This window comes from Bos grunniens, chromosome 4 (genome assembly GCF_055505025.1).
Source record: "Bos grunniens cultivar Pamir isolate PY7600 chromosome 4, Bosgru_T2T1.0, whole genome shotgun sequence".
In the NCBI taxonomy this organism is placed as follows: domain Eukaryota; kingdom Metazoa; phylum Chordata; class Mammalia; order Artiodactyla; family Bovidae; genus Bos; species Bos grunniens.
Window position 1 is genome coordinate 15,553,406 of NC_141168.1, and position 27,712 is coordinate 15,581,117.

The 27,712-nt window shown below is 46.0% G+C and overlaps 1 protein-coding gene and 1 pseudogene across 7 annotated transcripts in view; both read right to left on the reverse strand.

Moving 5' to 3' along the window:
• Positions 1-27,712, reverse strand: part of TMEM178B (transmembrane protein 178B) — a 415,735-nt gene that overhangs the window by 76,012 nt on the left and 312,011 nt on the right. The window lies entirely within an intron of this gene.
• On the reverse strand, positions 22,438-23,005 carry LOC147373676 (small ribosomal subunit protein eS10 pseudogene; annotated as a pseudogene).

Genomic DNA, 27,712 nt, shown 5'->3' on the forward strand with positions numbered 1-27,712 from the left:
TCATCAGCGCTACCTGTGCCTGGCCTGCTGTGGACACCAGAATCCAGTTGCCCACGGTGCACTGCACGGAACCCAAAGCCCCAGTTGCCCACATGGCACCAGACTGTCCAAGGAACTGTAATTCCTGTGTCCAAATTTGCTCCACGTGGTTAGGACTCCAGGCCTGCAGATCTGGCTGTGTTCAAGTGCCCCAGTGGGGCTGGGGAGGGCCACAGAAACATATTAGTTTCCACTGTAAGGAGTTAGCAAGGAGCAGCTGCCCAGAGTGGCCTTCCCTGGTGGCTCAGTGGAAAAGAATCTGCCTCCCAAGCAGGAGACCTGGGTTTGATCCTTGGGTTGGGAAGATCGCCTAGAGAGGTAATAGCAGTCCACTCCAGTATTCTTGCCTGGGGAATCCCATGGAGAGAGGAGCCTGGTGGGCTAGAGTCCATGGGGTCACAAAGAGCCAGGCACGACTAAGTGCAACTGAGGACACATGCACACAGGTGCCCAGGATGGGCCACGTAGGAAAGCCTGTGCTGATGTGGGAGGAAATAAGGATGCCTGGCAAGGCCCAAAGCAGCAGCACCATGTGCCCGCGTGCACAGCAGAGGCTGCGAAGGGGAGCGTCATCTGCAGCCTTGCCCGTGGGGTGCTGGCTGTGGTCAGAGGGCTGCTCAGTGCAGTGGACAGGACCCTGGACCAGACACAGAAGGGCTAGGTCCTTGTCCCAGCTGTGTTGCTAAGCAGCCACATAACTCTGGAAGAGAAGGAGCCCCAATATCCTTAATATGTATGATGGGTGTAATGGGGTGCATTGTGTCCCCCCAAAAGCCGCAATGTCCAAGTCCTAACCCCTAACACCTGTGATTATGACCTTATTTTGAAATAGGGTCTCTGCAGATGAAATAACTTAAGGATCTCAAAATGAGATCATCCTGGATTTAGGTGGGGCCCAAAATTCAGTGACAGGTGTCCTTAGAAGAGAAAGGGCTGGAAGACTTGGCACACAAGACACAGGGGAGAAGGTCATGATCAAGGCAGAGATCACAGGGCTCTGCCACGGTCAAAGGTCGCCTGAAGCGACAGGGGCTGAAGAGGCAGAAGGAGTCTCTCGGAGAGACTGCTGACACTCTGATCTTGGACTTCCGGGCTGGAGAACTGAGACAGGAAGTTCCTGTTGTGTTAAGCAGCCCAGCCTATGGTACACTGTCACGGCAGCCCCAGGAACTAGCACAGTGGGGATAAACAGCTCAGCCTGCTTACCACCTGTTACTGTTGTTTGGTCACTCAGTCGTGTCTAGCTCTTTGTGACCCCAGGGACTGAAGCATGCCAGAGTTTGCTCAAACTTATGTCTATTGAGTCAGTGATGCTATCTAACCACCTCATCTTCCGTCGCCCCCTTCTCCTCCTGCCCTCAATCGTTGCCAGCATCAGGGTCTTTTCCAATGAGTCTGCTCTTTGCATCAGGTGGCCAGAGTATTGGAGCTTCAGCTTCAGCATCAGTCCTTCCAATGAGTAATAAGGACTGATTTCCTTTAGGATTGACCTAGGGCTCTGTGGAGACTAGCTGAACCACGGTCCTGATATCACAGGATATAAGCTCCTGGTTGTCCTGCCCAGCTCTGTGCTGTCCAGGAAAGTTGACATGAACTCCGTGTGGTTACTGAGCACCAGAGAACTTGACTAGTCCAAGTGGAGATGTGCCACCAAGTAGAAAGAAAAGAGTATAAATTAACACTAATATTTCTTACTTTGATTATGTGTTGAAATGGTATTTTGGACCTACTGAGCTTGTGCTGTGATTCATGGGGTCACAAAGAGTCAGACATGACTGACCGACTGAACTGAACTGAACTGAGCTAAATAAGATATATATATATATATATATATATATATACATATATACACACACACACACATACATATGTATATATATCTCACCTGTTTGATTTTAGACTTTATTTTTAATGTGGCAACTAGAAAAGGAAGAACTATGTATGGGGCTCCTGCTGCTGCTGCTAAGTCACTTCAGTCACATCTGACTCTGTGCGACCACATAGATGTCAGCCCATCAGGCTCTGCTGTCCCTGAGATTCTCCAGGCAAGAACACTGGAGTGGGTTGCCATTTCCTTCTCCAATGCATTAAAGTAAAAAGTGAAAGGGAAGTCGCTCAGTCGAGTCCAACTCTTAGCGACCCCATAGACTGCAGCCTACCAGGCTCCTCCATCCATGGGATTTTCCAGGCAAGAGTCCTGGAGTGGGGTGCCATCGCCTTCTCCGATGCGGCTCCTACTCTATATCTATTGGTCCAGGCTGGCCTAGACAATGCCCTGGGTGGCAGCCAAATGAGGATTTGGGAAGATCTTTCAAATGACCACAAGCCGAGGCAAAAGCAGTTCATACCAGCCACACTGCATAAAGGAAAGGACCCCTGTGCTCTGGTTTGGGCCTGCCTCTGTCTCATTGCAGAAAACAGCACTCGACAGAGCTCTGCCCAAGGTAGCAGGCTCCCCCTTGAAGTGAAGTGTTAAGTCGTTTCAGTCGTGTCTGACTCTTGGCAACCCCATGGACTGTAGCCCACCAGACTCCTCTGTCCATGGGATTCTCCAGACAAGAATACTGGAGTGGGTTACCATTCTCTTCTCCAGGGAATCTTCCCAACCCAGGGCTTGAGCCCAGGCCTCCTGCATTGCAGGTGAATTCTTTACTGTCTGAGCCACCAGGGAAGCCCTCCTCCTTAAGCGGGTAGGGATTCAATGATGAACAATGAAAAGTAAGTATCTTTGTTTCACAGTTCTACTCCTTTGGCTTCTAACCCAGAGTCTACCCCAGATCTGCATTCACTGTCAACACTCAGGCTTCTGAGTGCCTGGCACCTCAGGCCTCTCCCAGGCTCAGCTAAGTGCCTGTAATAATAGGTTGGTGGGAGCTCAGACAATTACAGCCACAAACCGGCCAAGGTTGTAACCTCTATCTCCTTCAATCTGTCTGTCCATCTAGCCCAGTCCACACCTGTCCACCCATCTCCAGGCCACTGCTCAGATGCTGACTCTGCCCCGACTCCTGCAGTTCTCACTCCTGTCCTCCCCCACTCAGTTCTGTCTCTACACTGGAGCAACCACTAGCTTGATCCTAGGCTGGCGGCGCGAGTAGACAAAACGGAGCGTTTGATCCACCACGATGCGGCTCCAACGGGAGAAACACTGGCAGTAATGACAAGCACTGGTGGGAGGGAGGAGATGAATCGCTGGGAAGCCCGACTTCCCACCCTGCAGAACACACAAAGACAGGCACCCACACCCACCTGGGCAGACAGGCAGACTCCCACACTCCAGAGAGCGGAAACCAGGTTAGCTCAACCCACAGGCACCAAGGGGCTTCCTCCAGAAGCCCTCCTGCCCTTCCATGCCAGAAGGGAGCTTCCTCTTCCCAGAACTTTAATAATATCTATGGCCTGTGCTAGAGCTTCCCTAGTGGTTCAGATGGTAAAGAATCCACCCGCAACGCAGGAGACCAAGGTTCTAACCCTGGGTTGGGAAGATCCCCTGGAGAAGGGAATGGCTACCCACTCCAGTATTCTTGCCTGGAGAATCCCGTGGATAGAGAAGCCTGGTGGGCTACAGTCCACCAGGACAGGGAAGCCTGGCGTCGCAAAGAGTGGGACCCAACTGAGTGACTAACATTAATGGCCTTTGCTGCTTCTCTTTGTAACCCTTCTTTGTAGCAGCTGTGAGTGTGGAGAAGTCCTGAAGGGCAGGGCTCACCTTAAGCTTCACCATGATGACCATGACGTCTGTGATGTGGTAGAATACCTAGCATATTGAAGGTGTTCGATATGTGTTTGCTGTTGTTATTAACGAAAGAAAAAAGAGAGTAAAGCTACTACGAGCTTATTTCTAAGGCCACCTTTCCTGGGGTTAGAAAAAATTGCTCAAGATTTGGAAATGGAACAAAGGGTTTACTGTAGGTTCCTTTACTGAGTTAGCAAGAGGTATGCAGCTGGCTGCCTGGAGCTATCTGATTTTGCCTCAGTTTGATTTGCTATTTACTATTGATTAGGATATTTACAACTCTGTCCAGGTAGGTGTCAACTTTTAGAAAACTGATAGCAAACCAATGATTCCAACCAAGACTAATGCAAATGAATATTGTCCTGTAGAGATGTAAATGATTTCCAGCCTGAAGAAAAGATAAGCCTAGTCAGTGCTTCCTGTTTACCGCCCTGTGGTTCATAACCAGTTTTGTATCTAACCTAGCAATCTTATTTCCTTTTCTAGGATATCTTAAATGTCTTTCCCTTGGCCACCTGATGCAAAGAACTGATTCATTTGAAAAGATCCTGATGCTTGGAATGATTGAAGGCGGAAGGAGAAGGGGACGACAGAGGATTTGATGATTGGATGGCATCGCTGACTCAATGGACATGAGCTTGAGTAAACCCCAGGAGTTGGTGATGGACAAGGAAGCCTGGCGTGCTGCAGTCCATGGGGTAGCAAAGAGTCAGACACGACTGAGCGACTGAACTGAACTGAACTGAACTGATGGAACACAAAGGAGCTTCCCCGGTGGTGCAGTGGTAAAGAATCCACCTGCCAATGCAGGAGACGAAAGAGATGTGGGTTTGAGCCCTGGGTCTGGAAGATCCCCTGAAGGAGGAAATGGCAACCCACTCCAGTATTCTTGCCTGGGAAAGCCCATGGACAGAGGAGCCTGGAGGGCCATAGTCCGTGGGGTCACAAAGAATCATACACAATTGAGCAACTGAACATACAACACTTGAAACACAAAACCCACTGCTCTTCAGTGGTCTTCAAACCAGATTTTCCATCTCATCAGTGAATAAGTTGGATAAATTTTTGAGCCCAGACCATTCTATTCGGCATGGGAGACATGTCTTTTAAGTTTCTGAACATGATTCCTTGGCATGGCAGTGCAGAGATTCAGAAGCACTGGACTCTCAGGCTTTAACTTCCCTAGCTAATCAGTTAGCTATCTCAGTCTTGGGCTGTTTAATGGTCACGAGCTCACTCTCGGGCTGCCTAATAGTGCTTCCAGCAGGTCTTTCAGGAGGAAATGATCCTCAAGCCTTTGGAGATTTTAGAGAACAAAAGTAGGACATTGGGACAACTGGTCACCATCTAATCTGGGTGCAGAGAGGACAGGCCAGAGCAAAGACACACCATGTCCTGCCACAGATTTCATGCTGTCCCAATAATGACTCTCTACAAAGAACACCTTTCCTGCTCTAGCCCCAGCTCAAAGGCTACTTTCTCCTGAAGCCCCCCTTGACCACCTCCCACCTCAGCACCCAGGAAGAGTAGGCTGCAGCCTTTTTTGTGAGTGTTATGCAGGCCCTCACTTTACAACAGAACTTAAATATCTTTTCTCAGAATTGCATGCAACTTAGCTCCCATGTAAAGTTGCCAGCTGCCTTAAACAAGAGTATGGGTAAAAGACACTATTCTGGGAATGGGGTGGGTGTATTCCCAGCTTGGAACAAAGAAGAGGAGAAAGGAGGTTCTAGGAAAGATGAAACAAGACTTGGGAGAGGCAGGGCAAAAGTGATCCAAGCTAAAGTGACATGTACATCTCAGGGCCTGCGTCGAAGCTGTGGGATTAGGTAGAAAAATGCAGGTGTGTTTGAGCAGTCAGGGGTAAAGGTTTCTGGAAATTCAGGGCAGATGGAACTGGAAAAAGGAGAGGGAGGGGATACAGAAACCTGTCTGTGCTTCTGAAATTCGATCTGAGTTAATCTGCACGGCTCTTGGTTCCTATCATCTGGTGACTAGATGCACAAATGATAAAAAATAAATAATAAAAAGCAGTAAACTCAGTCAGTCTTGGTCCACAACTACAGAATTCCCAGGGTGTCAGAGTGCCTGCTACCAGGATAACCCCCATCAGTGGGTGTATGATGACCTATAGCGCTTGGAGATAATGTTATAAATATTTCCTTCTACATCTGTAACTTCCACTTGACCATCAACTCCTTGGGAAAAGAGTCCAGCTTAAGTTCATCTTTGTGTTCCCAGATTCCAAAGAATGTGCTGTATCGGAGACTGTTTTAAAAGTTCCTGAATATGTATTTTGTTGCCCATTGAACTTTCTTTACCTGTGCATTTATTTTCAAAAATAGCGAGGCAAGAAGAGGCAGTGAAAATCCCAAGACCCAAAGAAAGACACCACTTTAAAAATGAGAGCAAAATAGAAAATCTCTGGGACCAGGAGAAGAAAAGAATTCATAGAGATGTAGATCTGCCCCTGATGAGTTAGCAGTCTGGAAGTCATCTGACTCTCCCTCTAATGCCGGTAAATATGCAGGCAAAGAAAGCTAACAAATGACCTCCAGAAATCACCTTCTGAGAAACAGGAAAGACATGTACGCGGAAAGCAGGTGTAAAACTGATCTCTTGGGCAGAGACTCTAGGGTGTCCAGCAAACCCAGATAAGGACCAGTTATCTTCCTAGGACATTTATGATTATAGGGAACATTTTAAAAAGCTTTCTTAAAGAATATATATTTAAAATTTTTAATTTATTCATTTGGCTGCACTGGGTCAAATCGTTGCGGCATACAGGATCTTCAATCCTTAGTTACGGCATGTGGTTCCCAGACTAGGGTCAAACTAGGGCCCCCTGCATTGGGAGCTTAGAGTCTTAGCTCCTGATCCACCAGGGAAGTCCACAGTGGGAACACTTTATTACCATAACCTGGAAAGAGGAATCAGAAGGCCTGACTTCTTCTCATGATTCTGCCTTGACCATCTATCAGCTCATACGCTAGAATATGACCCACTACAACCCGTATTTCCCATGACCTTCCCCCAGTGCTCATCTTGTCAGTCCTGTGTGGTGCCTCCTGAATCAGGGACCAATGAGGTCCAGGGATCCAGTGAGATGCCTGCAGCCAAAATTCAGGAGTAATTAGGAAAACACTTCAACTGGCCATGGCTGGCTTGAGATAAAGGCAAAGCCCATGTGGTGCTGCTGGTAGGCCCCTGAAGATAAGAAGAAAATGGGAGGGGAGTCAGGATGGGGGAGATAAATCTGGTCTGAATTTACATCGATAGGAAACCTTTCCAAAATTAAAAGAGAAAAGCAAAGAAAGCACACAGGTGCGGAAGCTGGGCTGCCCGAGTCGTCACCGAACACTGATTACAGCTTGATGCTTGCTAATTTGGGATGACTGGGGAGCTGCTGATGAAAACGCCCTTCAGAGCCTCTCTCCTTAATGCCCCTTCTCAGGAAAGGCAGGAGGAGCTTCAGCAATGAAATCGATGGCGCCATTCCCTGACTCTGTTGCCTCCTAGCTTTGTGATCTTGGAGAAGTCAGCTCACCTTTCTGGGGCTCAGATTCCACATCTGTACTCAGAGGGCAGGGGGGGATGGACAAGAGCCTGCCTCACCTGCCAGCTCCGGGAGCCCCTGCCTGAGGCTATGAGAACAAGCTCGCTGGGGACCTCTGCAGCCCCTCCTGCTGCTTCCAGAAAACACAGGATCCTCCATCAAACCATTCTAGCGAAGAATATCTTCTGCTCCCTGCCTAACAGGCTAATTTGCCTCCCATGTGCTGTTGCAGATGGCCCAGAGAAAAGTCCACATTGGTGTTTGAGGCGCCAAGCTCTGGGGAGAAAAGAAATCCCGCAGTGGTGGGGAAGAGGAGTTGGGGGGCGGGGCGTATAGAGAAGGCAGGAGTCAAGCAGTGGAGAGGAGGGGTGCCGGTCAGTTCAGCTCCCCACGTGTTAGCTCCCGCGCCTCCGTGGGGGTATTCCTAGGCTCCAAGACAAGGGGCTGGGTCACAGCATCAGTGTAGCAAAACCAGGATCAAGCATCAGCCTCAGTGTACTGTATCCAGATGCCTGTTTCAGAAGAAACAGGCATAAAGCAGTCTCCTCCTTTTCACTGGAATCAAGAACTTAAACTTACCCTCTAGTTAGACTCCAAGAGGTGCTACAAAGTACTAGCAAAGGTCTTTAGACCAGAATCAAGCAAAGGTCTCAGTATCCTACAGCTGGTCTTTGATACCACCCTTCCTTAGTGGTGGCGATGGTTCAGTTGCTAAGTCGGGTCTGATTCTTTGGGACCCCATGGACTGTAGCCCACCAGGCTCCCCTGTCCATGGGATTTCCCAGGCAAGAATACTAGAATGGGTTGCGATTTCCATCTCCAGGGGATCTTCCTGACGCAGGGATCCAACCCTCATCTCCTGCCTTGCAGGCAAATTCTTTACTGCTGAGCCAGCAGGGAAGCCCCCTTGATAGCACCCTTAGTCCTGTTAAAGGCTCCTCACTGAGTCCTCAGCATGTTAGAAACTCCATCTCCACATGTTGTGGCACCTCCCCAGCAGGCTTACCTTAGTGACCTCCTACCTATCCACCCACCCCAGTCTCCTGACAATGACTCAGCCCCCTGTACAGCCAGAGCTGGGCCCCTTCCCATCAGAGTCCCACTTGCCCAAGAGCTGCTGGAAGCCTCGGCGGTACGACAGCTCTGCTTCTGCCCCTCATTGAGCAGATTCATTCCCTGCATTGCAAATTAGAAACTGGAATGTAACTTCTCAGGGAAGGATTTATCATGGTGATTAAATTCTGTATAAATCAATATAGAAAGATAAGCAGTATTCAGAACTTCATGGTGATCCAGTGGTTAAGAATCAGCCTTCCAATGCAGGGGATGTGAGTTCAATCCTTGGTTGGGAAACTTAAGATCCCACAGGCTAAGCCTGTGCACTTCAACTAGAGAAGCGAGCGCACTGCAATGAAAGATTTTGCAATCTGCAACGAAGACCCAGTGTACCTCAACTATGACCCAACGCAGCCAAATAAATAAATATAAAAAGCAAAAGAAGAGAAAGAAAATCAGTGCGAAAATCAGGAGCAGTGACTAAACGACTCACCCATGGTCACAGAGGCAGCTAGTGACAGAGCTGAACCCAGGGCTCCTCACTCTCAGCTCAGTTACAGACCAGCTTTTACTCACTGGCTTGGCAACCTGCCTACTGTTTATAGTATGGTTTCTACCAGAATCTGTGTTCTGAGTCCCCAATCACCATATTGCAGGGAAAAATTCGGAACAGGCTCCTTCAAAGTTGGAGACCAGTAATTCCATATTAGGGCTGCTGCTGCTGCTGCTAAGTCGCTTTAGTCGTGTCTGACTCTGTGTGACCCCATAGACGGCAGCCCACCAGGCTCCCCCGTCCCTGGGATTCTCCAGGCAAGAACACTGGAGTGGGTTGCCATTTCCTTCTCCAATGCATGAAAGTGAAAAGTGAAAGTGAAGTCGCTCAGTCGTGTCCGACTCTTTGCGACCCCATGGACTGCAGCCCACCAGGCCCCTCCGTCCATGGGATTTTCCGGGCAAGAGTGCTGGAGTGGGGTGCCATTGCCTTCTCCATTAGGGCTGGTAGGAGGGGCCAGATTCAAGGAAGTGACATTCTTCCTGAACTGACCGGCCTCACAGGAGGGTCCTCACAGTGCAAAGGCCCTCAGGACTCAATGTGAAATGTCATCCAGGAACTCCTGGGGAGAGGAACCTTTCCTAGTCTCATGCTTACTTAATTTTTTTTTCCTCATTGTGCTATTTCTAAGTGAAAGAAATGAATGAGATAGTTAATTACTACTAATGTAATTTGGGGGAGAAAAACTCCATGATCTCATGGCTTCAAGCACCAACAAAGTTCATATTTTCTTACAACCATCAACCTTCACTAACGGGAAGCTGACACATGGTCCCCTTCTGATGGTGCTGGTGGTGCTGATACAATGCCCATGCTCAACGCTCAGAGATGTTCATGAGACAAAAAAAGTGTTCAGTCTGGATGATGTTTTGTCCTCTGGGGGCTCTCTTTTTCTCCCATGAACGACAACAATCACAAACATCTTAGGGCGCTATGGTCCCCACACTGAATTGCTGGAGGGCTTTCAACACCCCCTAAACAGCGGGGACGACTGAAGCGCTTTTTCACTCTGTGACACTGACCTCCTTTATGACCTTTCTCTTAGTGTCAGGTGGCTTCCAGGAGACTGCTAAGTGACTTCTAGGAGACATGCCAACCCTCAGTGTTAAAGAGAGCCTGGAGATACCCTGAGCCTTGCCCATCTTTTTTTTTAATTTTCCACTTAATTTTATTTTTTGGCTGCACCAGATCTTAGTTGCAGCACACAGGATTTTTGTTGCTGAGTGTGGGATCTTAGTCACAGCATGTGGGATCTAGTTCCCTGACCAGGGATTGACCCCAGGCCTCCTGCATTGGGAGCGGGAGTCTTAACCACTGGGCTATCAGGGAAGTCTCCTATCTTCTCTTCTTTAAGGTCCCATCTGGAGTGGCTTCTTGTCTCCGAACAGATACAGGTATGAGGAAGAGGAGAGGAAGGCAGTGATCAGCCTGAGCGTTGGTGAAACCTTGAATGGCCACACCCTGTCACTTCACCCTTCTGATACTCTTTTCTTCTCTGTTATGTGACAGACCCAGGCTGGGCAAGCCGTGAAGATCCTTCTGGCTGCCAAGACCATTGAGTCTCCAATGGGCAGCAGGACCAAGGTTTTCCAGGAAGGGAGGGCAACTGAATGGTCAAGGGATGCCCCGGGGGAACAGACGAGGAAACAGGCGTGCGGGAGGGAGGCGTGGTAGGGCATTTGCCTCTTTGGACCTTTGGAAAGAGACTCTGTTTTCTTCCTCTGGAACTTGGACATCAAACTCCTGGGCAACGAAGCCCCCAAGGCAACGATGAGAAGCTTGGGATGAGGAACAGGTGAGGGGTGCTGGCAGAGCAGCTTCCTCCCTGGTGTCATGACCCACCCCTTCTCCACCCTCACCACTCCCAAGTTCTCTACACTCCCTCACCTCCTGGGGGGTGGGGAAGGGTATCAAGACCCCCAAGCCTCTTGCCTCATCCTCTTGCACAAGGCATGGCCAGACGCCTGGCTGGGAGGAGCCCTGGTCTCCGTGATGATTAGGAGGGTGAAGATAATTCCATTACCAGTAATAGGATGTTGTAAACATTCCGTCTCCACCTGTTAATTAGCACCACCCCCTCTTTGCTCCCGAATATGAAGCGATGCTGCGTAATCATGGCATTTTGCTGGTGATGCTGTTTCTCATATGTGGTATTTCAGTGGTTTGTGTGGGAGAAAGAATTAATTATAGCTCTCCAGTTCCAACCCATTCTCAACCCCACCCCCGTCCTCTTCTCCCATTCCCCTGATATAAAAAGCCATATGTGTATATATAAGCAGAGTAAACACATCATGCTGTTTACTGAGGCAGGGGGAGGGGAGAGCACTGTGGACCAAACGCCCACTAAGTCCCAGGTCTGCCTCTGGTACCACCACAGACCAACACAGAAGCCGTGGGGACCTCTGTCTCTGGGCCTCGGCTTCCTGGTCCTAAAACAGGGATAACAAAGCAGCCCTGCTCACGCTGAGCTCACTCTGAGGACCAAAACAATGAAACCCGGGAAGCTGTGTGATTTAGCTATGTACATTAACAGCTAAATTCTTAGTAACTGTTCCATGTGCCCATGGAATTCCTTCTATAGAGTCTTCTGCAGCTTATCTAGAGGCAGGTTTCTTTGGAAACCTAACCAAACTAAAGAACTAGAATCAAAATTATTAGATACGAATAAGTCAATAGAGGTGGGGGTGGCTTAGATGCCGGGAGGCTGGAGAGAGGGGATGCAGTGGGTGTGAGAAGCAGCAAGTGACTGTGGGTAGTCAAAGAGATGATGATGAAAGGTTAGGGGATCACAGGTGGGTCCAGACTTTACATGTGTTGGGGAGCACATATTTAAAACATGGAATAGGAACCTTAAAATGGGCTGGCACACTGGGGGAAATTCAGAGTGGAGAGGTGGAGGAGGACTAGGACGAAAATACATATAAATATATATGCTATGCAATTTGCTTTATCTGTATCTTAGAATCTGAGAATCTATAAATGAACCAGGCATAGATGAAAAATGGAAAAGAATAGAATTTGCTCAAAATACCATTGAGTGTTATATATATTGACACTGGTGGTGGGAAAAAATAGCAGCTGTGTTATGGGCTGTACCCCTGGGGTAGAGGGGCTGTGGACATTATTATTCTATACAGGGGCCATGATTTGGTTTCTATTATCAGAAACTGTGGAGGGTGAGGCATTTTATAATTTATAATCCCCTGAACAACTCTTGAAGCAGGTATTATCACTGATCAGAAAGCAGAGGCTCAGGAAAACAGATATCTTGCCCAACACCAGACAGCCAGTTAAGTGGAAGAACTGGGATTCAAACCATATCTGACTCCTGAGCTGCCTCTCATGGTAGATGGGGCGGGGAAGGGGGGGTCCCTACTTTGCTTTAAGCCCCCACAACTAGGACAAGAGGGGACCACACCTAAACCAACCAAACTCTCCTACGCATAAAGCCTAAGCTCTTGTCATCATACCCATTTCCTCCTAGAAAAGTTCAACTTGTTTCCATCCTGGAAGCTGGAGAAAAATGTACCAAAACCATCAGTGGCCAGGCTGTGGGTCTTTCGGTCCTGTGCTTTCGGCCCAGTCTTGCGCAAGCCACAGAGGACACTTCTGTGGTCAGAGAGAGAAAATGGTAACTAAACAGGATGGAATCTATCTTCAAACAAAATCCCCCAGAAATGCAATTGCAAGTCAAGGAGAGGTCAGGTAACACAGCATGCCCATGATTTAGTGAGACAAGAAGAGGAGTTTCCTTCAACATGTCCAGTCTTTAGAAAGTTAAAAAAAAAAAAAAAGAAAACATAAATAAGTAATATAGGGTAAACGCCAAAGAAATGAAGCCATCCTTTTGTCTAAAGAAAAGAAAAAAATTTAGCCTAATAAATTCCTCCTAAATTAGGGTGAAAAGTATGTGTTTTTTTGTTTGTTTTTTTTCACTAATTCCCCCGAATAGAGTGTTGCACACCCAAAGAGTCTTGTCTAGTTAGCCTTCTCCAAACCCACACACAGCGCCCATAATAGAAGCATGTGTGTGGCCTGTGAGAACCACAAAAATGAAAAGCAGTGGAAAGAAAGATGAAGGTCTTCTTGAGAGCATGAGAGCATCTTTGCAGCAGATGGCTGCCATGTTGTCTCAGGGACCCTGCTCCTGGGGGTACCAGCCCCTGCCATATCCATCAAGTCACGAGGTGTGGGGGGCTTACACGAAGAGGCTGAAGCAGGGCTACAGCTGAGCCCTGACCCCATAGTGCTGAGGGGATGAACCCTTTTCCCTTCTCCTGGCCTCCTAGCCACACCCCCAAATCCTTCAAGTCTCTTCAGCTCCCATCTCCCCCTGAAAGTCCTCCGGCTCCTTCGCTCCTCCTTGGTCCAAGCGTCTGCCACACTCTGGGCTGAACGCACTGTTTCTGCACCTATTATGCCTCTATTAGTTCTCATTCTCCTGGTGTCAAGTGGTTTCTATTTCCTTTGACTTTTCCTCACTGCTGAGTAAAGAGCTGTCACTCAGTAAATATCCTGCTGATTCAGTAACAGAGGAAGGATTTAGGAGTTCTTGGTTTCATAGTTACCTAAAGATGGAGGGAGGGAGAGAAGGATAAAGACCGTGTTACCCTGGGGAAGAGGAACCCCTTGCAGCACCCAGGACAGCATTCTTCCCTGGTAACAAGCTCTCTTTACAAGGAGGAAAAAATGAATTATCACACATTTTGTGAATTCCCAGCGTCTAAACATACCACAAAAGCACAGGCTCAAAGTGCTGGAACTGGCAAGTTATTTGCCTTAAATAACAGGGCTTGGAGATGGTAAATGCAGAACTTTGGGTAACTTGATAATGACTCACTCTAAGTCTTTTTTTTCAGAAGTGTTGAAAGTTTAGTGAGACTAAATGCTAGATGTAAGCCCCATTAGAGCTTGTATCTGGTTTGCTCTGGAGCAGGGAATTCACTCTTCAATCTCTTCGATCCATTCCCAAGAATTAGATTATGGCCCAGAGGGGCGCCAGAAAAATGCTGCTGTCCACAACACCAGATTTCAGCTTTGATCTCCTCTCTCCCTGCTCAAAACCTTTAGGCTCTCCTTTCCATCTGCTGGACAGAGTCAATGCCTGCTGCAGATGGCTCTTGGCTACTGGATTCTAGTTTGGAAAAAAAGAAATCCAACCACAAAAGACATTTGAGGGACAACTGTGGATATGAGACTATGAACTAGGCATGGGTAATATTAGGAAATTATTATTCATTTTGTTGAATGGGTAATGACAATGTGGATATGTAAGTATTCTGGGGTATTAAGGACCATGAAGCCTGCAATTTACATTGGAGCAGTTCATTAAGAATTAAACACTTTTGACAGGTAGATAGAGAAGAAAGATGAAGTAAATACAGAAAAATGTCAGCATTTGTTAGACTTGGATGATGGACCTATGAATGTCACCTGTTACTTTCAGAAGGACAAGAGTGTAAATTTTCTTTCAAAGAGCTAAGTGTGAGAAATTTATGTCTGGTATGGGATTGAAAACTAAAGGCTAGACTAGACAATTATCTTTGCCCCTCAGTTCCAAACTCTTTAAGTAACATCTCTAATGCTAGGTGGTTTGAGACCTCTATTTTAAATCAAGGGGTTACTACTACATGCCTTTTCTTTCCATTTTTGTTAATGCTTAAATTTTTTGTAATAAAAATGGTATGCTGGTTCCTTAAAACATTAAACAAGGGATTACCTTGTGATCCAGATTTCACCTCTGGGTATACACCCAAAGGAAGGAAGAGTAGGAGTCAGAATAGATATTTGCACCCCACGTTCACAGCAGCATTATTCACGATAGCCAAAGGGTTGAAGCAACCCAGACGTCCATAGACAGATGAGCAGATAAACGGATGTGGTATGTTCACACAGTGGGACATCCATTTAGCCTTAAAAAGGAAGGGAATTCTGACACATGCTTCAACATAAATGAACCTTGAGGATGTAGCGCTAAGTTATAAGCTGGCCACAAAACAACAAATACTGCATGATTCCATTTATCTGGGATACCTAGAGTAGACAATTCATAGCAATAGAAAGTAGCACAGTGGTTACCTGCTAGGGGAGGAGGAAACGGGGAAGTGTTTAATGGCTGGAGGGTGTCAGTTGGGGCCGATGAAAAAGTTCTGCAGATGGATGGGGGGTGACAGTTGAATTAACTGAATGAGACAAAACCTTCCACTTAAAAACAGTTAAATGCACAGGGTGCTCAGGGCTGGTGCACTGGGATGACCCTGAGGGATGGGATGGGGAGGGAGGTGGGAGGGGGGGTTCAGGATGGGTAACACATGTACACTCATGGCTGATTCATGTCAATGTATGGCAAAAACCACCACAATATTGTAAAGTAATTAGCTTCCAATTAAAATAAATTAAAAAAAAATTAAAAAAAAAAAAACAGTTAAAATGGTAAATTTTATGTTATGTATAAAGTGTTAGTCACCCAGTCATGTCCAACTCTTTGTGACCCCATGGACTGTAGCCCTCCAGGCTCCTCTGTCCATAGGATTCTCCAGGCAAGAATACTAGAATGGGTTGCCATTTCCTTCTCCAGGGGATCTTCCTGACTCAGGGATCAAACCTGGATTTCCTGCATTGCAGGCGGATTGTTTACTGTCTGAGCCACAAGGGAAGCCCTCTTATTTGGCCACAATTAGAAAGACTTCATAACAAAGAGTTGAAAGCAGCAGCTGAGCAGGCTAGGCTTACTGCTAGGCCTCCGCAGCCTGGCCTTCGTGGCCCTCAGGTTCTGCTGAGCGCTTCCTGCCCCACTGGGCCCTGCACACACCCCACGATGCCCGGCCTCTTTGCGCCTTTCTTCCTGCTAGTCCTGCATGTGAATTCTCTCTTTCCTTTTCCATCTGTCAAACCCCATCTATTCTGGAAGTCAAGCGCCTGTCTTTAGCAAAAAAGATAACATCCTCTTTTTAAAACTCTTCCGAATTCTGACCACAATGATCCTGTCTTTCTCTCATTTCTGCTGCATCTTGTCAGTATTCTCCATAAACATCTGTTTACTCTTAATATACAAAATCTATGCTCAGAATCCGGCCAAGGCTGAGTATGCTGCGTGTACAGTTCACTTGAGAGGCCTGGCAGAGGTACAAGGAGTATAAATTTTCTTTCAAGGGGATATGTGCGTTAGAAAGGTCATGGGTAACAAGGGATTGAGAGTTAAAGGTCATATCTGGGAAATTACGATCTCCACCCTTGATCTCCAGCTAAACATAAAATTTCCGACCAAATGGCATTTCAGGATGCACCAGGAAGTTTGAGGAATTTCTGACTTTGAAAACCCCAAAGCAATGTAAGCTGGATTGTAATGTGTAGCAATAACCCCACTAGGAGACCCACCAGCCCCCATGAGAGATGGGGGTGAGGCGAGATCCCTCTGGAGGTGGAGAGAAAAGGCAGAAAGCTCTGATTTCCCCAACAAGTAAAAATCACTTGATTTTGAGCAGAAGCTGAAGCTCCACCCAAGCCACAGTAAAGTATTTTTGTGGACTAGGATGTGGTACATAAAAACACACATAAACAAGCAAAAATTTGTCACTTGAGGACAGAAACCATCAAAGCTTGTTCATAACAGAAAAGTGGGCAGCTGGGGCTTAAAGCCCACGGTGCACGTGGTAAAGAATAACATGTGACTGCTTCCTGACGCCAAAGGAGGAGTGTTGCCCCAAAAGCCCGGAAAGAAAGGAGGAAGGTGGCGGGGAGAGGAATGATCTACCCTTTCACTGTTTGGGTTTGTCCTCTCCCACTCTCTCCTTGAAGCCTAAATGATTCTCTCTTCTTTGTTTGAAGGGAATCTTAACTTGAAAAGAAATGGATCTGAGTGCTTGAAGTATTTCTCAGTGAGAAGCTGAAATGTCCCTTAGGAGTAATTGCCTAGGACCTGAACAAGACATGTCCAGCCACCCGCTTGGTCCCTGAAGGCACCGCTCAGCTCCCAAAGCAGCTGTATTTTTAAAAGAAAAAAAAAGAGACTCTCTTGCTATTTTCTAAAGACCCCAGGCAGATCATCAAGGGGCTCATGCCAGGCACTCCGTTCAGAGCTGGAGATCTCTGGAAATGTCCTTGCTCCCCCAAATCTCTGAACAACTCCTTGTTCAGGCCCAGAGGTTTCTTGTAAAACTGCAGACCCCATACAATCGTCTCCATTCAGATTCACACAGACAACTCTCAACAGAGAATGTCTTTGCCATTGATCAAGGACAGTCTCGGAAGTAAATGGGATTGTCACTCTATTGGTGACTTTGGCAATGGTGCTGTGACCTACAGCCAGTATAACTGTTGTTGTTGTTGTGTCGTCGCTAAGCCATGTCCAACTCTTCGCGATCCCATGGACTGTGGCCCACCAGGATCCTCTAAGGGATTTCCCAGACATGAACACCGGAGTGGGTTGCCATTTCCTTCTTCAGGTGATCTTCCCAACTCAGGGATCGAATCCACGTCTCCTGCATTGGCAGCTGGATTCTTTACCACTGAGCCACTTGTGCTGGCATGCTATTACTGGCTAATCAGAGGTCTTAAGATGGAAGGAGGCCCTCCGGAACTCACCAGCTACCCTCTGAGTGGTGCGCATGCTAACAGCTCTCACCGCTGTTTCCTCTGCTCCACCCCATGAAGCCATGTACACATGTGCCCTCTTTTCCCCATTAGGCTATATACATGGAAGCCCAGGCCTGGATATGTTCCAGTTTCAAAACCAATTTACTAGAAAGACCACTCCATGGATCCAGAAGGGGTTATTAGGAGAGCGGATATGACTTACTTGTTATGAGAAGTTGGCTGTAGAGAAAGAGACTCTTTCCCTTTTATGTTAGACATTATCCATGCAATTGACAAGAGGAGAGTCCAGAAAAGCTACATAATTTTTACTATGAATTTTCTACTTATACCTCCTGGACCCAATAAGAGTAGTTGGTATCGTGAAAAAGTGATAAACTTGCTGGCAAGTTCCTGCTGACTGGAGTTCAGGGGAAAGAGTTGATTTCTGCCAGAGACTGTCATATGGAGTGAAGTAAATCAGAAAGAGAAAAATACTGTAATATTAACACATATATGTGGAACCTAGAAAAACAGGTTGATAAAAATAGATGATCTGCTATGCAAAGCAGAAAGAGACACAGATGTAGGGAACAAATGTATGGATACCCAAGTGGGAAAGGGGTGGGGGGATGAATTGGGAGATTGGGACTGACATATGTACACTACCCGGTATAAAATAGATAACTAATAAGAACCTACTGCAGAGCACATGGAACTCTCCTTGGTGCTCTGAGATGACCTCAATGGGAAGGAAGTCCAGACCCCATGGACTGTAGCCCACCAGGCTCCGCTGTCCATGGGATTCACCAGGCAAGAATCTTGGGGTGGGTGGCCATTCCCTTCTCCAGGGGATCTTCCCAACCCAGGGATCGAACCAGGGTCTCCTGTATTGTAGGCAGATTCTTTGTCATCTGAGCCCACCAGGGAAGCCCACACAAGGAAGAGGGGATATATGTAAACATATAGCTAATTCACTGAGTTGTACAGCAGAAACTGACAGCAGTGTAAAGCAACTATAGTCCAATAAAAAGATTAAAAAAGAAAAACACAAGAAACCCCCAAAGATCCAGTTTCTGGATCCTGTTGATCCAGGTCTGATGATACCACCTAGAAACAAATGGACTTTGCAGCCCAGGGTGATCTGTTAACTCCTTACTGCTGCCAGGAGTAAGGTACTACCAGGCAGTTTTGGGACTGCCCCAGGACAGTAAAATAATGTAGCTGCAACTGCAGAAATGGTATATTCAAAACATTTGCAAGTCTGTTTTTTTATCTGTTTGTTTTGGAAAGGAAAGATTTCATGTATATATAATATCTAATAATCAATATATGAATTAGAAACCAGCAAATTCATAGGCTGCTATGCTACTTACTATCTCAACTTTTAAAAAATTTTTCCAATTTTATTGAGTTATAGTCAACAAAGATTATATACACTTAAAGTGTCTGTACGTGATAAGTCGCTTCAGTCATGTCCAACTCTGTGTGACACTATGGATTGTAGCCCGCCAGGCTCCTCTGTCCATGGGATTTTCCAGGCAAGAATACTAGAGTAGGTTGCCATGCCCTTCTCCAGGGGAATCTTCCCGACCCAGGGGTCAAACCCACGTCTCTTATGTTTCTTGCATTGGCAGGTGAGTTCTTTACCACTGGTGCCACCTGGGAAGCCCATACACTTAATACAAATACAATTTGATAATTTGATTGTGCAATATTCACTACAATCAAGCTAATGAGCATATCCATCACCTCACAGACTTGTTACCCTTTTCATTTGTGGTAAGAACATTTAAGGTCAACCATTTTAGCAAATTTCAGGTCCACAATACAATAGTCATTAGAGTCACATGGTTGTATGTTAGGTTTCTTAACCTATTTATCTTGCATACAAATAAAAGTTTGTATCACTTGACCACCAGCTCCTCATGGTTCCCTTCCCCCAGAGCCCAGTAACTGCCATTCTGCTCTGTTTCTACTTTTAGATTCCACAAGTAAGTTATGTCATGGAGTATTGGTTTTCCTGCCTCTAGCTTATTTCACTTGGCCTAGTATCTTAACAGTTTATCCATGTTGTCACAAACACAGAAGAATTTCCTTCTTTTCTAAGGCTGAATAATAGCCCATTGAACACTTCCTTTATCCACTCATCTTTCAATGAAGGTTTAAGTTGTCTCTGTATCTTGGCTATCATAAATAATGCTGCAATGAACAGATATCTCTCAAATGCTGATTTCATTTTCCTTGGGTATGTATACCCAGAAGTGAGATTGCTGGATCACAAGATAGTTCTTTTTTTAAGTTTTTGAGGAACCTCCGTACTATTTTCCATAATAGCTGTACCAGTTAAGGGGCTTCCCAGGTGACGCTAGTAGTAAAGAACCACCTGCCAATGCAGCAGGCACAAGAGATACGGGTTCGATCCCTGGGTTGGGAAGATCCCCTGGAGGAGGAATGGGCAACCCACTCCAGTATTCTTCCCTGGAGAAAAATAAAGAATCCCATGGACAGAGGAGCCTGGTGGGCTACAGTCCATGGGGTCTCAAAGAGTCAGACACAACTGAGCATGCACAGTGAGGAAGGAAGGACCTCTTTAAAAGTCTGAGTAATCAAGCACCAGTTAAACATTTGCAGTTCTTGATAGAAATTCCAAGAAACTCTAGTGTTTGACTTTTACCTACTGTTGTTTGTGTACATCCTTGGAAATGAGTGGAAGCCTTGCTGACTCCTACCTAAATCAGCCCCAAACTGTATATAAAATGTCCAGAATTGTGAAACTTCAGAATTGCAATGGAGTTAGACCCATGAAAATTACTGTTCATTGCCCAGGCTGCCATGACAGGAAAAGTTAATGCCAATTGGAAGCATTTACTATTCCAATCCTTTTAAACTAATTCCTTGGCCGTTCCTAGAATCAGGTTTTGGATACCACAGCAGGATCCTTCTGACGGGTAAGAAGAGGCTTAGTGGGGAGGAAGCATAACAACCTAGGGAGGAAGAAATAAAGAATTTGCTCCCTTGTTGGTTAGAAGAATTTAGACTGAATAAATTTAGGTGGTGAGAATGTTTTTCACCTAAAGAAATGCAGCTCCATCTTCAGTGAGTTCCCAGTTGCACTTATAGCAAACCAGGTGTTGTAATACTGACACCTGCTTTAACATAGAAAGGTATGCCTGCCATTCACCTTAGAAAAACATCTCCACCTGAAGCCTGACTGATACGATGGAGGCAATTCAGGTGGTGATGGTTGTTCAGTCGCTCAGTCGTGTCTGACTCTTTGCAACCCCATCGACTGTAGCCTGCCAGGCGCCCCTGTCCATGGGATTTCCCAGGCAAGAATACTGGAATGGGTTGCCATTTCCTTCCCTAGGGATCTTCCCGACTCAGGGATCGAACCTGTGCCTCCTGCATTGGCAGGCATATTCTTTACCACTGAGCGAACTGGGAAGCCCTAGGCAGTTCAGAGAAGTGCCTGCCATGAGCTTGGCATTGTACCGGGTCCAGAGGAGCCAAAGATACATCTGGGCTATTTCCTGCTGCCCTCCCAGGAACTTTCATGGTTACCTGACAGGTACTCAAGCTGTAATGAGACTCTGTGAGTAATGCCAGCTGCTTCAGTAGCAAAAATGTCCTACTGAGTCCCCTAGAGATCCCCAAATGCCTCAGTGAACACAGCCTCACAGCCGTGAGAGCACACATCTTAAAGAGTCGGCCCATGAAAAGCTAAAGGGGTGTGTGGCTTGGCACCTTCAGCAGATGACTACAGGTGAGTGGAAGAAGGCAGCTGGGGACTAGGTGAGAAAACAGGTTTCTTATAGAATGGCATGGCTGGTATGATGACCGTGGAGGGCTGGGTGGAGAATATGCCTGAGTGTTGGGTTGTGTGGCAGAATAACAGAGCAAGGGTGGGTGGGTGAGAGGCCCAGAAACGGAACAGTTGTGGGTGAGCCGTGTGGTGATGGGAGACAAGGGTCCAGCCACAGGGAAGCACAGCAGGTGGTGGTGGGCGGGCAGACGGAGCCCATGTCACCGGGTGACAGAGTGGGTGAGTTCGTGCAGGCTTGACGTTTTCCCTTTATTAAAACGGGGTCTGCTAAATAGAGCTTCTCTCCATGAAAACCTTTTCTGAGTCCTAGCTGGTGGTGGGCCAAGAAAAGATGGGCATGGCAAGGGATTCATCAGCCGCCAAACCCATTTTAGGCAGGGACAAACGTCATTCTGTGCTTTACCTCTGATCTACCTAGATTACCCAGAAATAAAATTTGGATCTTGAGGAACTCAGAACTAGGAGTAGAATTTCTTTCTCTGAAGGTAAGAAGTTATGAGGACCAGGGATGAGACAGGATTTCAAGCTATCTTTTTCTAGGTTGAGTGTCTCAGTTCCCTTATCTGTAGAAAAAGATGTAATATATACTTGTCTAAAGGAGTTATGGTAGAAATAAAAGGAGATGGTGCATGTTAAATATTTGTGCAATGTCTGACACATGGATGAGTGTGTGCTTAGTCACATCTGACTCTTTCTGACCCCACGGACTTGTAGCCTGCCAGGTTCCTCTATCCAGGAGATTTTCCAGACAAGAATACTGGAGTGGGTTGCCATTTCCTTCTCCAGGGGAATCTTCTCAACCCAGGGATGTGTCTCCTACATTGGTAGGTGGATTCTTTATCTTTACCACTGAGCCACCTGGGAAGCCCAATCTTTGGCACACAATAAATGCTCAATAAAAGCATATATTATCTAAAATTCCTTCCACTCTAATATTCAGGGGTTCTATGAATTCTGTCAAAACTGGTTTTATCTTCCTCCAAAGCAGGAGGTCCTGAATGCCTTGAAGTTGTGTGCAGAGTTAGCTCGTAGGAGAGATGCTTGCACAACTCAGTGATTTCTCTAATCACTGGGAATACCCTCACGTTACATTACTATTATTTTTTTTTTTTTTCTGTTTACAGGTTTATTCAACACAAAACAATCCCTTTCAGCTTTACTGAGGTGGCTGACCACGTCCACGACCAAATCCGCCTCTAAACTGGAATTCAGTTGCCGACCCAGCCCCGGCCTTGGCTTTCTTGTCGGCACCAGGGGGCATGGCGCTTCGTCTGTAGGTGTCTCTGTCGGCTTCCCCTCGCGTGAGTCTTGCAGGTCGCTCTCCCTGCAGACCTTTGGGCCTTGGCCGGCCAGTCTCAGGACGGCTGCAGCGCAGGGTGCTGGGCATGATCTCAGGGGGCAGGTGGGGGCAATCACAGAGATACTGGATGCCTTCGTTGGTGAGGTACCAGTAGAAATGTCTTCAGGCAAACTGTTCCTTCACGTAGCCTCGTGACTTGAGAGACTGCACGGCTTCCATGACATGAAGACTGGGCACATTCTTGTCTGCTAGCTCCAGGTGCTTGGGCATGTGGACATCCTTCTTGGCCATCATCACCCCCTCCTTAAAAAGGAGTTCATAAATGGCAATCCAGTTCTTCTTGGGCATCAACATCGCGACGGTTGCTGTCCTCATGTTACATTAAAAAAAAAAAAAAGTCGCTCAATCATGTCTGACTCTTTTGCGACCCCATGGACTGTATGTAGCCTGCCAGGCTCCTCTGTCCATGGAATTCTCCAGCCAAGAATACTGGAGAGAGTATCCATTCCTTTCTCCAGGGATCTTCCTGAACCAGGGATCAAACCCAGGACTCCTGCATTGCAGGCAGATTCTTTACCATCTGAGCCACCAGGGAAGCCCCTCATGCTACATAAAATGGATCCAAATGAGCACCGCACCCTCCTGGTACAGCTGATTGATCTGACTCAAGCTAGGACTTCTTCCTTCTCCTGAGATTTTGAAATATGGACAGATACAGATGTTAGGAGTTATTGGAGCTGAGTCAGGAAGATTCCCCAACCCTGGGACAGCTCAGATTCTTTTCCTCCTCTGATCTAGGCTGCTTCTGTCTTACTCAGCTCCATGAGCTAGCCTAGCATCCTTTATTATTTCCATTGGCCAGAGCTGATGGCCATTCACTGCAAACAAAGGACACGGTAATGATGCACACAGGTAGTGCACAATCATATCATTTAGAAAGAAGATCCGTAGTTTTCATAATAGTTTGAAAGTATTCTTGACTTTTCCCCTCAAAATGATTAAACTCCAAAATACAAGAACTTCATCTAATAAAGTGATAGAGAGGTAGCTCCACGGAGAACAAAAGTAGCATGTTATTTATTCACTGGAGAGCCAAGTTCCTGAGAGTGGATTTTAATATTTTTACCTTCTCCCATACTTCAGAGTCCATAGTGACACTTCCTAAGGCTCACTTGACTTCACACTCCAGGATGTCTGGCTCTAGGTGAGTGATCACACCATCATGGTTATTTGGGTCATTAAGACTTTTTTGTGCACTTTGCCAACAAAGGTCTATATAGTCAAAGCTATGGTTTTTCCAATAGTTCATGTATGGATGTGAGAGTTAGACCATAAAGAAGGCTGAGTGCCAAAGAATTGATGTTTTCAAACTCTGGTGCTAGAGAAGATGCTTGAGATTCCCTTGGGGAACAAGGAGATCAAACCAGTCAATCCTAAAAGAAATCAACCCTGAATATTCATTGGAAGGACTGATGCTGAAGCTGAAGCTCCAATACTCTGGCCACCTGAGGAAAAAGCCAACTCATTGGAAAAGACCCTGATGCTGGGAAAGATTGAGGGCAGGAGGAGAAGAGGGTGACAGAGGATGAGATGGTTGGATGGCATCACTGATTCAATGGACATGAGTTTGAGCAAACTCTGGGAGATAGCGAAGGACAGGGAAGCCTAGTGTGTTGCAGTCCATGGGGTTGCAAACAGTCAGACACGACTGAGCATCTCAACAGAAACAACAATATTTCAGAGTCCAGGGAATGGTGCTAAAGTTTCTGCAAAGTTCCCAAATGACCCTTTGCAGCAGAATCCCACCAATAAGGAAATAAGATTTTTAATCAAGTCATCACCCAGGAGAGAAAGGAATTGAAGACACAGAGAGAACTAATTATATCCATGACAACTCAAAACCTAGAAGAGGGGAGCAATATTTCAAAACCCCTTCAGCCCCTCAAAACCCCTGCCCAACTCTTTTAGAGGCCACCTGCCCTTGAGGACCAAGGTGGTCCTTATGAGTGTGATAAATGGATGCTGGAAGGGAGAGGAATGTAAGAAGTCCACAGACTCAAGTAAAATCTTGTCATCACCAGGTAATGAGTTCAGGAAGAATCTTAAGAAGAGTCTGATCTCTTTGTAAAATAACAAACTCAGGAGTCGGAAGATTTTTTTTGGTTTTGCTTTTGTTTTGTGTTTGCCTTAAGCAGATGATGGGGTAGAAGGAAGGGGCTATCTTCTATTTGGTCAGAGAGTTGTACGTGGAGATAGGAATGGGGCTGAGAAGCTGATAACATTTGTTCCTAGACTCACCTAGGTTAGGGATAATTAAGACCAATGGGTGGCCAGGGAATAAGATTAGAAGTTCTAATGATATAAGCAGGATTTATGCCTTGATATATGGCTGAAAATAAGCAAGACAGACAGGGCTGGATAACAATGTGGGGTTGATCTCATAACAGAAAGGATTATTTGAAACACTGTTCTCTAACAGTTCAGTAAGCACTAATGGTAGGCTTTTGGAACTTAGAAGTCTTTTTTCCCCTACTTACTATAAGGTATGAGTTACAAATAGAGTTCAAGATTCTATGTAATGGGTTTCTAATTTTTTTAATGTAAACCTTTATATTAAAAGTACACATGGCTGGATTGAGTTGAATATCTCTGCTAATGCCAAAGTTTGATAATACAAATTCAGTCCGCCTTCAAGGATGCTCCTAGAAAGATCACTGGATGGTAGGGACCATAATGATGCACACAGATCTCCAGGGATCTGGTTTGGCACTAAGGGCTGGTCTTGTAACAGATTCTTCTATTTCAGTGATGGACATGTTGCATGTGCTAAAAAAATGGAATAACTAATGACACTGAAATGTCAGAAACAGGGTCATGAGATTTATATTGAAAAACATGAAAAGAATGGAAAGGAATCTCTTTTGCTGGAACAAAAACTGGGAGACCTTTTTGAAGACATATAAATTTGTCAGGACAGTCAACTGGATTAAAGAATGATTTGGGTTTAATTTTGAATTCAGGGATTCATAACAGAAAGAAGGTTGGTTTATCCAAAAACAAAGAAATGGGGAAAAAATAATGGTAGTGTGTCAGCATGCTCCATAAGGGACAATAAGTAGACTAATTTCATATGACAGATTTTCACACTACTTAAAACACTAAAACTACTGAGATCTCAAGTAAACCTGACCTACAGAAAGTGGTGAGAAGATATTTCAAAACATATAAGCATACAACTCAATAGAAAATAAACATAACCCAATTAAAAAATGGGCAAAGGACCTAAATAGACATTTTTCCAAAGAAGACATACAAAGGGCAGTTAACATGAAAGGGTGCACAACATCACTAGTCATCAGAGAAATGCAAATCAGAGACACAATGCGATATCACCTTACAACTGTTAGGATGTCTGTTATCAAAAAGATAAAGATAACAAATGCTGATGAGGATCTGTGGGTGGAAAGATAAATTCATGCAGCCACTATGGAGAACAGTGTGGAGAGTCCTCAAGAAATTCAAAAAAGAACTATCGTGTGATCTAGCAATTCCATTCCTGAAAACATCTCCAAAGAAAATGGAAACACTATGTCAAAGAAATATCTATATTCACCTAAGTGTCCAATGATGGGTAAATGAGTAAAGAAATAATACACATGCTGCTGCTGCTGCTGCTAAGTCGCTTCAGTCGTGTCCAACTCTGTGCGACCCCATAGACGGCAGCCCACCAGGCCCCGCCGTCCCTGGGATTCTCCAGGCAAGAACACTGGAGTGGGTTGCCATTTCCTTCTCCAATGCATGAAAGTGAAAAGCGAAAGGGAAGTCGCTCAGTCGTGTCCTACTCTTAGCGACCCCATGGACTGCAGCCTACCAGGCTCCTCCGTCCATGGGATTTTCCAGGCAAGAGTACTGGAGTGGGGTGCCATTGCCTTCTCCCTTAAAAAGAAGGAAGCTTGCCATTTGCAATAACATAGATGAACCTGAAGGATATTAAGCTAAGTGAAATAAGCCATGTAACACGTGGCATCACTTATAGAAAACAAGATATTCACAAATTGGTGGGGGAAATTGCCAGAGGTTAGTAAAAGGGTACACACTTTCAGTTATAAGCTGAATAATGCCTGAGAATCTAATGAACATCATGGTGACTCAAGTTGATAACACTATCATATAACGGAAATTTGCCAAGAGATTAGAACTTAAACGTTCACACATACAAAACAGGTAAATACGTGAGGTGACAGATATGTTAATTAACTCAATGGAGGGAATTCCTTTCACAACATATATGTATTACCATCTTGTACACTTTAAATATCTTACAATTTTATTTGTCAATTCTATCTCAGTAAAGCTGGGGGAAATTACCAACAACAGCAGCAACAAAACAACAACAGAGAAACAAAACACCACCCCACACATATAGGAAGATGAGTAACGCTACCACTGAACAGTGTCCTCCACATATTAAAAATATAAGCCATTCCACTTGGGATGGACACACTCTCTATTTAAAATGGATAAACAACAAATAGCACATGGAACTCTGCTCAGTGTTACGAACAACATGGATGGGAGGGGAGTTGGGGGGAGAATGGATAGGCCACCGAGTCCCTTCCCTGTTCACCTAAAACCATCACAACATTGTCTGTTAATTGGCTACGCTGCTGCTTCATCATTTCAGTCACGTCCGACTCTGTGTGACTGTGGCCTGCCCGCCAGGCTCCTCTGTCCACGGAATTCTCTAGGCAAGAGCACTGGAGTGGGTTGCCATGACCTCCTCCAGGGGATCTTCCCAACCCAAGGATCGAACCCGTGTCTCCTGCATTGCAGGCAGACTCTTTACCACTGAGCCACCAGGGAAGCCCTAATTAGCTATACCTCTATAGCAAATAAAAGTTAAATAGAAATAAATAAAAGCCATTCCAAGAGCAACGGTTCAATACCAGTGTGAAGTCCAGCCAAGTGAGGGCATCAGCAGTAAGGAAGGAATCAAGGCTGGACTGCAGCCTCCTATCACGGCCAAGCAATGACATGAGCTTGGGGCAGAAAGGTGAGTTTCCCAAGCTCCCAAG